Source organism: Myotis daubentonii, chromosome 5 (genome assembly GCF_963259705.1).
Source record: "Myotis daubentonii chromosome 5, mMyoDau2.1, whole genome shotgun sequence".
Classification (NCBI taxonomy): Eukaryota; Metazoa; Chordata; class Mammalia; order Chiroptera; family Vespertilionidae; genus Myotis; species Myotis daubentonii.
In genome coordinates, this window is record NC_081844.1 from 60,201,351 (window position 1) to 60,215,476 (window position 14,126).

The following is a 14,126-nucleotide window of genomic DNA, read 5'->3' on the forward strand; positions in this document are numbered from 1 at the left end:
CAGTTGTAACAAGACAGAAACACACAGAACTCAGAACTTAGAACACAGAATTCAGAAGACAGAACTCAGAACACAGAACTTAGAACACAGGGCTTGGAAGACAGGACCAAGAGAGACAGAGCCTAGGCACAGAACCTACACAGAACGTTCTCTAGGGACAGAAGAACTTCGCTGGCGAGAGCATGCCGGAGAATCCTGGACAGGGACTGGCCTCGGAGCTTAGAGGCAAAGCCTGGCGAGAGAGCATGGCAGGGGATCCTGGACTGAACCTGACTGCGGAGATTGGCAGGAGAGCCTGACTAGAACCTGGTGACTGAACCTGACTGGAGAACCTGGACAGAACCTCTCTGGAGATCCTAAGCAGAACCTCTCTGGAGATCGAGACCAGAACTTGGCTGGAGATCCTGGCTAGGCTGCTGATCAACTGAACGCTGTCTCCGTGTCATTCCTTCTTCGCCGACTCCGTCTACACCTTTGGGAACCCCTGGACCTGCTGGGGTTGGACCCCAGCACACTACTCCTATTCATAAGCAGTATGACAGAAAACCCCAGACCTGAGTTGACCCAACAACTACTGTGTTTTCCTGTTATAAGTTTTCCTCAAGAACTTCCTTGCAATCTAAAATTCTTTATCTGTCCTGCCTGGCCTGTGTGGCTTAGTGGTTGAGCATCGACCTAAGAACCAGGAGGTCACTGTTCGATTCCCAGTCAGGGCACATGCCCAGGTTGTGGGCTCAATCCCCAGTGTAGGATGTGCAGGAGGCAGCCATTCAGTGATTCTCTCTCATCATTGATGTTTCTATCTCTCTCTCCCTCTCCCCTCTTCTCTGAAATAAAAAAATAAAACATTAAAAAAAAAAGAAGAAAATATACATAAAATGGAAGACTAAATGATAATTTCCTGAGATTTCATTTAATCTTATTTTCTTCTGATAATTAGCTGGTATACCAGCAGAAGCACAGAATTCATATGTCCCTGTCCTACTTTGGCCACTAGTACCTGAGAGGGAAAATCACTTAATCCTTCCATGAGCTTAAACAAGTCAATCCCTAAGGTTTATTTTTCAGTTATAGGATTAAACAAGTTAACCTCTAAGATTTTTTCCCCAGCTTTAACATTCTCCAGTTGTAGTTTCTTGGTCCTGTGGCATTGGCTGAGTTTTTCACTATTGGTCCTAGGTAGTCAGAGATAAAAGTACCTTGGGAGGAGGGGGCGGGGAAATGAAGCCGTCCATAAAACTTTGGGAAACATGGCCTATTTTTTTTCACTTTTGTATGTAGCTATTTTGACAAGTTGGTTTCAACCTTATTCAGGAGATGAAACCCATGGAATTAAGCATTCCCAATAAAATAACGTACTAAATCTCATTTGAATCTATGCAGACAAGTGCTAAAGCAGTGGTTCTCAACCTCCCTACTGCCGCGACCCTTTAGTACAGTTCCTCATGTTGTGGTGACCCCCAATTTCATTGTTACAAATTGAACATAATTAAAGCATAGAGATTAGTCACAAAAACAATCTGTAATTATATGTGTGTTTTCCGATGGTCTTAGACGACCCCTGTGAAAGGGTCGTTCGACCCCCAAAGGGGTTGCAACCCACAGGTTGAGAACCGCTGTGCTAAAGGAAAGAATATTTAAAATAAAATAAAGTGCAACTTGAAACATCTAAACTCCATGAAACCTACAGAGTCCTGTTTCCACAAATTCTACTCAGAGAATATTTTTTCATTAAGGATATATACACATAAGCATGCATATACATACGGTATGTATGTACACGTATACATACACACAGATGTATAGAAACTGAACACACCCAATGTAGGTGTGAGAAAGTGCGGTATGCACAGATTATAGAAAATAAAGTCCAATAAAGTACTCTTCACCCGTGGGGATATGAAACCTACCAAACCACTGAGTAAAGAGGGAATTATGGTCACTAACAGGTCTCATTCAACTCAGAAAAATAGCCAGTTGTTTGCATATTGAAGGTATCATTTGGGGGTCAAATATCTAATTGATGGCTTATGTTTAAAGACAGTTGAGTATTTCTCAAATTTTGACTCTTAAGAATGTATCTCACGCTTATTGGAGCTTGGGAAATTGTAACAGGGACCTGACAAAGTTCCAGGGATTTTAGTTAACAAAAGAACTGCATTAAAGGATGTACTTCTACTGTTATTGGTTGGTGCTTGTGGTTGTTATTTAGAAAAATAAAGGTGACACTAAAATGTTTAACCTAGAGCCATCGTTTGTAGGAACTAAAAGATAAATATCTGAACAAATTTATCACAGTACTTTCCTTACGTTGGCTACTATTCCGGGCTGTGCACTCTGAATTGGTACAGGTGACTAGATTGGAGTCAGAGGGCCTCACGCAGGCATCTGTGGGAAAAATAGAGAAACAGATTGGTTCTCCAGAGTGTCTCATTCTTCAGCCATGGCACCTTCCAGTGTCCCAGTTCGTGGGAATTCCAGGTTATTGATCACCTCAGCCCTCCTGACAGCAGGTCGGGCCTAGAGTCTCAGTAGGTTACCTCAGCCTCACACAACCCCATCCACCCACCTCAATGTGTTGTGCACATGTTATCATCTCCTCTGTGTTCCATTTGCAGACGGTTGGGAAGTACTGGTTTAATCTGTACTTGAGATATACAAAGGACAACTTAGAAGCCCATATTCAGAAGGTAAGCAAAAAATACTATTCAAATGAACGTTTGTTCTATCTTCTTCCTAACACCAGAACATTCTGAACTTTGGTTGACGTCAGGTAAGTGTGCATTTGGATTAGCCCCTAGGTACCCACCGACACCCAGTGTCACATAGCAAATAGTGGGGCCAGCTGTTTCGATCTTCCACAGTGCAGAAACAATAAATCTATCTTCCAAAAGCTTTTTGCAAATCCACACAAAGACATCAAATTAAGCAAGGTCCTACAGAATCAATCATAAAGTATACTATGAAACAGAAGTTGCTGGGATGTGCATTAAAATCTGTATATGAGACCTGACTTGTGTGCTCAGTGGATAGAATGTCAGCCCATGGATCGAAGGATTATGGATCAATTCAGTGTCAAGGACCTCTACCTGGATTGCAAGCTCCATCCCCAGCCCCAGTTGGGGCATGTGCAGGAGGCAATCAATCAATCTGTCTCTCTCCCATAGATGTTTCTCTCTCTCTCCACCTCCCTCCCTTTCACTCTCTCTAAAATCAATGGGGGAAAGTATCCTTGGGAGAGGATTTAAAAACAAAAAATTTGTACATGTGATCCGGGAAAGTTATGATCCAGATTCCATCTGTGCTTGCTCCTTGTGTGAGCTCCACACCCCATCAGCTAATAATCGGAACTCTGATAAGGACTTGTTAGAATAGTAGTTAGAAGGGTGACATTCCGAGTTGTTTTCTAGTGAGTATCCTGAGAATGTAGAACACTTATTAATAATGATTACATTACAAGAGCACATTTTCCATTTCTAAATCAGAAAGATTTATGTGGCTGTGCAGAGTTGCCTTGTTGCTGGTGTTTGCAATGAAGACTAATCTAATTTCCCACTGCAAATCACACTGATGTGACCTAGAGACATTTCTGTTTTGTCACAACAGCCTTTAATGTTAACTGAAATTAGTCAGAATTACACCATGTTCCTGGCAAACAGTATGATCCAAAAATATCACCATAGTAACATGTGTATTCTATCAACAAGTCCCCCTTCATATTTCTTAAGGTCTCATTGTATCAATAATTCTGAAATGCATAAAAACAATTTTGATTTGGAACATCATCTTGTTGCTACATGATATTTGTAACTCAAATTAAATGGTACATAGGTGTGTGTTTTTAATATATTTCCCTTTACTTAAGGAAACATTTACTTGCTCATTAGGCCAGATCAACTTTGCAGATGTAGTGAGAGCTTCCAGAAATGTTTTAAATGACCAAGAGCTGAAATTCATTTTCTTTTTACTGTTTCTTTCATCACCTTCTAAGAAACTATATGTTAATTCCAAGGAGTTAGGTCTCAACCGACCATGGGAAGGTAATTTTTAAGTTTGCTTCTTTAAGCTAAGAGAAGTCATAGAGGCAACCCTGAAAGTTCATATTCTCAAAGAGGCTTCAGTTCTCACTCCAGCAATTGGAAATCTCTTTTGATTATATATATACATAAAATGGTTATGGTTGGCCCTTCACAGCTTTAGAGCAGTTCATTTTCCCCCTTCATCAGCTAGGTTTGTTAAAATGTTTATAGAAAAAACAATTTGTACTGGGATGAAATTGAAAATGATAATTAAATTTATTATGGGTCCCTGAGTTGATGTGTGGGTGGTTAAAAAGGAAAGAAGAGGAGAAGAGAGGAAAGAGAATACAGGGCAAGGGAAGAGAGTAGAGAATATTTTAATGCCTTTGGGTGTTACACAATAGATATTGTATAATTAGCAATTGAATTTTAAAGGAAAAAAATACTTAATGTTTTTCTGAAAAAAGGAGTAAGAGATGCATAATGCAGAACACAAGTGTTTATGGGTGAAAGACAAGTCATGATAGAGAATGTGAAATAATTTCAAAAAGCTGTAACTTAATAAAGATTTGAAATGTTCTGGTCTGAAGGAGTGGCCTATTGTATGAAGATCATGTGTGAACACTTCCGTTTTTCTATGTATAATAAGCTTCAGCTTGATACCATTAAGAAAGAAAAAGGATTGTTTTGTATAAAAAATACATTTGATTCATCATGCTCAGGGTACAGCATATGAACAGCAAACTTTTCAAAGATGTTAGCATTGAACAGACCATCCAACCTCAGAGGGAAGGTGAGGGTGTGTGGAGGGGGAGAGATCAATCAAAGGACTTGTATGCATGCATATAAGCATAACCAATGGACACAGACAGTAGGGGGTGAGGGCATGTGCTGGGGGGTGGGAACCACCAGGGAGAGGTCAATGGGGGGAAAAGGAGACATATGTAATACTTTAAACAATAAAGAAATTTTTTAAAAAGATGTTAGCCTTATCTCCATGTTTTGTCACTATTAGGAGATTAATCATCTAAAAAGCAAAACATTACATGTAACATCATTTCTTTTTCAGTTTGACCCTGACTCTAACTATATTACAAGTCTACGTTGGCATGTTCACTTATAACAACATCCTTGATGAGTTCTATGGCCTCATTTGAAATAACTTTTTGTTTGTTTCTCTCTGTTTGTATTTGTTATCTTTCTGGTTGCTTGTATCTGGTTCCATGAAGTTTATAGCAATGAGGACAGTGACCCATACTTTATATCCTTTAGTAGAATTCTTCTTTATTCTTTAATAAACAGTCACTCATAACTTGTGGGAAATTTTGACATAGGCAGGACTATGTCTTGTTTGAACTATGACAACAGAAAAACTTTCTTTGGTATAGCATTCATTTACTCAACAACTGTTTAATTAATAACTATGCTATGCTAATTATTGTGCATGTCCGTGGATAGACATGTGTGAGCAAAATAGACATGGTTTCTGACCACTGATATCAAGCAATCACATCGCAACATTTCCAATGATAAATATCAGCAAGTCCTAAACAAGGGATGAGGATATGAGAATGGAACATAATTGAGGAGCTAGGAAAAGTCTCCCTAAAATTTAATCTGATAATTGAAGATTAGTCAAAGTTAGTCCAAGAAAGAGAGTGGATGTGGTGGTAGCTGGCGAAGAAGTGTGTAGGGAGGGGGAGATAGGAACCTGTAGCATAAAGAATTAGGGGAGAGCAGTGAGAGATGAGATCAAAGTAATGGGCAGGGCTCAGAACCAGAGGGCCTGCAGGCTCCAGTAAGAGTTTTAAATTTTATTCTAAGAGTAATGAGACAGGACTGGGGAATCACAAGAGTGATATAATGGTATATTTTCAAAAATCACTCTGGCCCTAACAGGTTTGGCTCAGTAGAGCATCAGCTGTGGACCAGAGAGTCCCAGGTTCAATTCTGGTCAAGGGCACATGACCAGGTTGTGGGCTCTATTCCCAGTAGGGGACAGGCAGGAGGCAGCCATGATTCTCTCTCATCATTGATGTTTCTATCTCTCTCTCCCCCTCCCTTCCTCTCTGAGATCAATAAAAAATATTTTCAAAATTTTTTAAATTAAAAAGATATCACTCTGGCTACTCTGAAGAAGAGATTATAAGGGAGCATGAGTGGAGGGGGGAAAAAAGACCTGTAAGAAGACTGTAGTCCAAGCCAGATATTATGGTGGACTTAATTGGTGGCATGGCAGTGGAGATAGAAGTAAACATATTTGAGATATATTTTGGAGGTAAATCAACATGACTTTTTGAGAGAAAACTAATTTTGGAAGAAGAAAGATTCAAGATTACTGTTAAGTTTCTTGTGGTGATAGACAGCCTTTATAATGGCCCCCAATTTTCCCTACCTCCTTACCATACCCCTGTGTAACTTCCTTCCATATTGCAATAGGATGGTCTGTGTGACCAAGAGAACGAGGAAGTAGTAATGACATGTGACTTCCAAGGTGAGGTCATAAAAGACATTTTATGGGAGCTTCTGCCTGGCTCCCTCCCTCTTGGATCACTTGCTCTTGAGTAAGCAGCCCTATGAAGAGGCCCATGTGTCAGGAAACTGAGGCTTCCTGCCAATAGCCATTGAGGACCTACGGCTTCTTGCTAATTGTCCATGTGAGACTTCTAGTCCTAGTAAAGCATTCAAATGATTGTAGCACAGCCAACATCTTGACTGCAACTTCATGAGAGACCTCAAGTCAGAACCACCCAACTAAGCTGCTCCTGAACTTCTTACCCACAGAAACGGGAAGACAGTTAACTGTTCTTTAAAACCACTAGATAAGTAATGCATTTGCTTAGGCAACAGAGGTACTATGTACTAACCCGCTAAAGAATATGGAAGGAATAGATTTGTGGGGAAAGATCAAGAATTTAGTTTTACACATATAGAACTCTGTATTCCTTGAAATATTCTAGAGTTGATTCCATGCAGAAAACAGAATAAATAAATATGAAAATCAGAAATGTGATTTGAGCTAGTGGCATAAAACTGGGAATAAGTTTATAGCTGATTATTTCAACCGTAAGAATAGATGTGATCACCAAGAAAAAGTTTGATATATTAAGAAGGGGATCCAGAAACCCAAATCTCTAGGTGTCTGTATATTTGCACCTCTTTTGCACCCTTTAGTCCATTTGACCCCCTCTTATTTCAGCCACTATTATGGTGACTGGTGCCATGCACTCTTCTATGGTGCAAATTGACAAGGTCTCTTCTCAGCCCTGGAGCTTCTAATAAACACTGGAATTTCTGTGCTGTGCTTCCCGGGACACTCTCAGGAACCACTCTGCACTCATGCAAATATAACCTGAAAGTCAAGAACAGTCATTGCCCATGGGAATACTAATAGGAGGTCAAGAGATGATGGATTGATGCATCTGCTTTTCATCTCCACCAGACAGTTCTGAGATGCATTTCATAAAGTTCCTCAAAAGATCCTGCAGGATTCAGTACTAATTTCCCAAAGTGACGTCAAGTCATTTTTTTTTTCCTATTGTTCTCTCCTCTCTCAACCTTGTTTTTTAGGATCACTGCCCAAAAAAGTTTCTGTCTGCAAGCTTTTCTCCTTTCTGGGAAACTCAGGCCAAGACAGTCTGGTAGAAGACGACCAGGTGAGCTAGGTCAGTAGGTGTGAAAGGAAAGCCAACGAAGTAGGGGGGAAACAGAATATCAGTATCACAAATGCCCAGAGGAAAAATGGAGGGTGTCAACTATGCTGAATTATAGAGGACCAGTCAAATGAAGAAAGTTGCAAACACTTCATGTTTTATCCAATTTTCACAACATCTGACCTTCACATCAGTCTTCTGAGGTAGGCAAGATGCATGTTATTTTTCTCAAAGTCCAGGTAAGAAGAACACATCCAGAAAAGTTAAGGGATGGCCCAAGCTTATGTGTTAAGGAGCCACATGCTCTGACTCTAGTTCATTTGCCTCACAAACCACTGCTTATCCCAAGGCTGTCAGAAATCAACTTCCCTGGGTATGATTAAACTCCATTGTTTATAAGAATTTAATTGCAGACACATGTTGGCAATCTATAAATAGTTTAAATTCTAGAAATTCTCTGGGAAATTTTACATTGTAGAAAATTGCAGATTTTTTTAAAGGGACCTAATTCTGATAAAATAATCATATAGTGATATAAACTACAACTATTTTACAGCTACTAAAAAGTCACCTAATAAAAATTGTAGGAATGCAAAAGGAAACACCTTCACATTCTTGCCAAGGACTGAGGCCACCTCAACCTGGGAACTATTTTCAACAGTTCCTTTTTTGAGAAAATCTCTAGGCTGAGTAAACCAGTGGGATAACTGGAAAATTTGAATGATAGTTGTTCACATAATTGTGAGGATTTGAGGGTGCCCAGTGAACGACACTCCTTTTCCCTGTCTGGGTTCTCAACAATTGCCTAAATTCTGAATATGTGAATGAGGAGTCAGTCAGTTAGTGATTAAAATGCCAGTTTGTGCAATAGCTAAATCAGAGGTAGTGGCTTAGATATGCAGCCCATGGCTTATTTTTTTAACCATTCATGCCCCACATCCTGAATCCAGGCCTTGTGAAAAAATAGATCCACAATACCTAGCATTGCTGCATTGGGCTGTGCAGATAAGGGAGAAACAAGAGGAAATCCCCAATATGTACAGCTTTTTAATAGACTTGCCTTCCTGATTCACAAATGTTGACATAGATGCCATACAGCAACCAAAGGGAGGAAGGGACACGAAGCAGAGTGGCAGCACAGAGAAAAGATGGCGTAGAGAACACATAGCCTCTACAGCAGTGATTCTCAACCTGCGGGTCGTGACCCCTTTGGGGGTCAAAAGACCCTTTCACAGGGGTCGCCTAAGACCATCGGAAAACACATATATAATTACATATTGTTTTTGTGATTAATCACTATGCTTTAATGATGTTCAATTTGTAACAATGAAATTGGGGGTCACCACAACATGAGGAACTGTAATAAAGGATCATGGCATTAGGAAGGTTGAGAACCACTGCTCTACAGGAAGTATAATTGAATGCACACAATTGCACGCATGGAAACTCACACATAATGATCTGGGAGCCTCCTAGAGAGTCCGTATTCCATCTGGTACCCGGTGCCTAACCAGCAGGCTGAGGGTCCTGAACTTTGCTTACCTTATGTCAATAAATATTACCTGGACGTGCTTACATCCAATACAGCACCTTGCAAGTCCGTAAAACACATCAGCTCAAAAGAACCATGTTTGTAAAACTCTTCTTTGGACAAACAGTTCTGATATTCCAGAGCATACACTGACTTAATCCCTGCTAAACTTTCGTTTATTCGAACAATCACTTTTTAAAATATATTTTTATTGATTTCAGAGAGGAGGGAAGAGGAACAGGGAGAGATAGAAACATCAATGATGAGAGAGAATCATTGACCAGCTGCTTCCTGCATGCCCCACACTGGGGAACGAGCCCACAACCCAGGCATGTGCCCTGACCAAGGATCTAACCGTGACCTCCTGGTTCATAGGTTAACGCTCAACCACTGAGCCACACCGTCAGGCAATAACTTTTTTTAAAAAGTTGTCTTTTACCTGATTTTAGAAACTGCCCAGCCCTGGCCAGTGTGGCTCAGTGGAATGAGCATCGTTCCATGCACCAAGAGGTCACGGCTTCCATTCCTGGTCAGGGCACTTGCCTGGGTTGCAGGCTCAAGCCCCAGTAAGGGGTGTGCAAGAGGCAGCTGATTGATGTTTCTCTCTCATAGATGTTTTTCTTTCTCCCTCTCCCTTCATCTCTCTAAAATCAGTAAAAATATATTTTAAAATAGAAAGAAACTGCCCAGTGTTCCTCACAACAATTACCATTAAAAGAGACAGGGGCAGATGAAAATACCTGGGAAATATCCGAACAAATAACTGAAAGAAAGAAAACCATGGGGGGAAGTCCACGCTTCCCCTTTCATGATTAATCGTAAAGCCCATGGTGCTTGGAGAGGCTCTGTTGCTTTATCCATGCAGTGAAACAAGCCAAGCAAAATATTTTTTTCTATAGAATTTACAGTGTTGTCCCTTCAATTTCATGAGAAATTCCAACTCCAAAGAATACATGCTAGTGATTATCATCTTTGAGACTAATTGCATATTCAAGCTCCCCAAATTACGAGGGGCAACCCTTGCAATATGCCTGATAGTTTTACCTTTCCTTTCTCTGGCTACATTCCAAGGCAACCTACATAGACTGTGAAGATTATTTTAGTTAAAAGTCAAGAAGAAGACCCATGCTTAGATGCCTAAATACAATCGAGAAAAAATGTCAGGGTTAAATCTCCAAATGAGTAAAAATTGTGATTATTGTTGAGAATCTGCTCCTGGGACATTTTTCTTGTCTTTGGAATTCCAATACTCAGAAATATAATCCATGTATTTCTAGTTTGCCATAGTTCATTGATAAAAGGAAGGACTTCATAAATCTGTGTTTATTAACCACATTGTGTTTAAACAAAAAACTTTCCACACACATTAACACCCAAAGAGTTGTTTGATGTTGATGATGGTTGATGTGTGTTGGTTTTACTACCCTGAGAGCTGTTTTCCAGTGAATTCTGACAGAGGAAAACAATACCTGTTGGGGTTTTACAATGCTAGATCGCCTATCAGTGGTTCTCAGCCTTCCTAATGCAGATGAAGAGGAGGGGGGAGAGGAAGTCTATCTGAGGAGGAAAGATCTTGATATATTAGAACAGTGGTTCTCAACCTTCCTAATGCCGTGACCCTTTAATACAGTTCCTCATGTTGTGGTGACCCCCAACCATAAAATTATTTTCGTTGCTACTTCCTAACTGTAATTTTGCTACTGTTATGAATCGTAATGTAAATATCTGATATGCAGGATGTATTTTCAGGAGTCACGACCCACAGGTTGAGAATCGTTGGTTAGGAGTCAAAAGTGACGAGCAAGAGTGTTTTACTTAAACCAGTTTGAAGAAAATTTAGTGTATAAACTGAGCAATCCTTCCCAAGTGTAACAGCTCAATGTCAATGCAGGCTTCTGTGCAGAGTGGTTAGTAACTGCGGGCCAACGGAAGACCCAGTTCTGTCCTTTGTTGCGGTTGGTGTGTCCTGGAATCATGACATGATGTAGATAACAGGGCTCTATATTGATGGGGCTCACAATTCCTGCTTTCTGAAGACTGACTTACTCTGCATTTTCTCAGTATTCATGCACAAAGGTTCAATCTGAGCTCTAGTGATACGATATTATTTTCTATCTTGCTCTGGTTTCAAATCAATCAAAAGTTCAATTCATTCCCACCAGGTACCCTACTTTGGCTCAGTTCTGAAGGAGATCTGAAAACCCTTTCAAACATAGTCCATGATTTTAAAAATATATAAAATCCAGTTGGGTGGGTGGGGGGGACTCCTATTCTACATAAATGGAGCAGAGATGTATATATTTGATTGATGTTAATATTCATTGCTTAAAATTACTGAGCAGCTTTTATGGATTCTGTGCTAAGTGCTTTACATACTGTATCTCATTTAATCTTCATAGCAACCCTTGGAGATAGGTTTAATTATTATTATGCCCTAGGGGCAATCTGCCTAAGGTCATTCTACTAATAAACATAAAGCAAAGACCTGAACCTAAGCTTCCCTGACTCCTCTGCCCACATCCTCAGCTACTGGGGGATAGGGACTGGCAGGTGTAAGACAGAAGGTGCTAGGGTCCCAGGGGAGCAAAACCAAAGGAGATTTCATGTCCAATACTCAAAGTCAAAGCCCATCATTCAGCTGGGGAGGCAAGGTCAGGGCCAGGCCAATGTGAATCCAGGCACAGTTCTGAACTGTTTTGGTTAAAAAGACTTAACTTCTGCGGAGGCAATCCTAAGCCTGCCAGAGGAGTGAGTTGGCCCCTGAATGTATGAAGAGGAGGGAGAGAGAAGCCAGAAGCTGTCAGGGTCTGACACACTGAGCCTCTCTCCTCGGGATCCCAGGTTATGGAAGGCAGGGTCCTGTGCTATCCTGAGATTATCTCCACAAGAACCTAATAGGCTGAGTGTTCACTCAGTGAATGAAATAGAGGGTTGTCATAATCCTGTGTACCAAGCATTTAAAATCATACTCTCAACTGTGAGGTCGTAAAAAATATCTATATATATAGTAAAAGCCTAAGTGACCATAAAGATCGAACGACCGGAATGACCAGTCGCTATGACGTGCACTGACCACCAGGGGGCAGACGCTCAACACAGGAGCTGCCCCCTGGTATTCAGTGCACTCCCACAGCCAACCTCCCCAAGTCGGCCAACCTCCTGCGGTCCCTCTCCCCAGCCCCAGACTGGGACAGGGTATTGGGGTGGGTGGTGGCGGACGCAGCCCCTTTCCCAGGGACGCTGAGGGCCAGCTCCCCCCTCAGGGCTGGTGGCCAACCTCCTGCGCCCCATCCCTCCCCCTGATTGGCCCACTGCCCGCCCACCACGGTGGCAGCAAGAGAAGGAGCGGGGGGGGGGGGGTGGTGGGGGGAGGCGGGGAACCATGCGGTGGCAGCGTCAGTGTCAGGCGTCCATTCCTTCTGTGCCCAGCCCAGCAACCATCGCCTCCTCTCCTGACCCTGCCTGGGCCTTTGGGCCCCGATCAGCCCAGCCCTGATTGCCAGCCAGGCCTAGGGACCCCACCTGTGCATGAATTTTGTGCACCAGGCCTCTAGTATTCTACATTAAAAAAATAAAATGAAAGCTTTTCATATATGGTATGAGCATTTTACCATAACTGACGGTTTTTCAGGAGAGGAGATAGCTTTACAAGGCCCAGTAAAGTGAACCATAAACTGCTCTGGAGGGAACTGCATGGGGAGGTCACAGGTCTGGGAGTCAGGTGCCTCTTTCTTTATCCTCACCGACCTGAGTACATCACAACCTTGCCTTCCTATCTCTTACACTGCATTAGAGGCATTGCAATGGCCAGAGGATTAAATGCGGTTTATGTCACAATCTCCTCTCTTCTCCTTTCCTTTAGAAAGCTATAGCTGGTTCTTCAAAGTAACATTCCCATTGCTCTGAGGTTTGCAAGTATTATATAATGAAAAATTAGTAAGATCATTTAGGCTAATGTGTCTAATCCGCTAATCCAAGAGATGCTCCTCTGAGCATGCTCAGGGTTTGAGAAGGTCTTTGTTCACTGCAAAGGATTATTCTCACGCCCTGCACTTGCTTATAAACTGTGCTTCAGAGACGCCAAGGCAGGTGGAGCTGGTGGGGTAAGCCTACCTGAGTGCCAGAAAGACCGGGAGCTCCGGAGTGAAAGGTGCTTCTCTGTGGGCGGCACTAGCAGTGGGAGCCCTTTCGTTAGACACAGCCAGCTTTACCGCTGCATTCTAGAAAGCAGTGGAAGAGAAAGAGAGTCGCAGCCTGAGACGCAAGCGGCACGCAGGCCATTCCTAGCCTACTGACTCAATGTTTGACTGGGGACCAGCGGCTTAACTGTGCTCAGATTCCTCAAGCCTAAAGTCAGATGAAAATAGCAATTAACATGTTCTAGCGCCTTAGGCATCCTGTCTAATAAATTAGTCTATTTCTGACCTGGAGAAGTGAAGTGACTTGTCCAAGGTCAAAGGTTCCTTGGTGCCCAGGCAGGGAGGGTTCTCAGGAGTCCTGTCTGACACCCGGGGTCTTGTTCGCTGTGCTGTCACCACGGCACTGCTACTAGCCCTGGTTCTTAGAAAAAAATTTAAAAGCGGTTGAAGTTTGCTTTTGCTGAGGATTTAGTTCAGCATTTCATGAAGATGCAGACCGATGTTTCTTTTTAAGGCAAATGTTAAAAATATATAAATATGCTGCTTCAGGCTTGCAAGTTAGCTTCATAAACTTGAACTTCACCCTTGTTTAGAAGCTGACTCAGCCTGGATTTTATTCAAACTCCTGTTCTAGCTCCATAGAAAAATGGCTCCCCAACATTAGCCTCTTAATGCTGTGCTTCACGCTGGCCAAAAGGTCCTGGGATTTCAAAGAGCCATTCAGCCTCGAAGCAGAGAAAAGTGCCCTGAATATACAAAAGCTCACATCAAGTTCCCAAAGGCC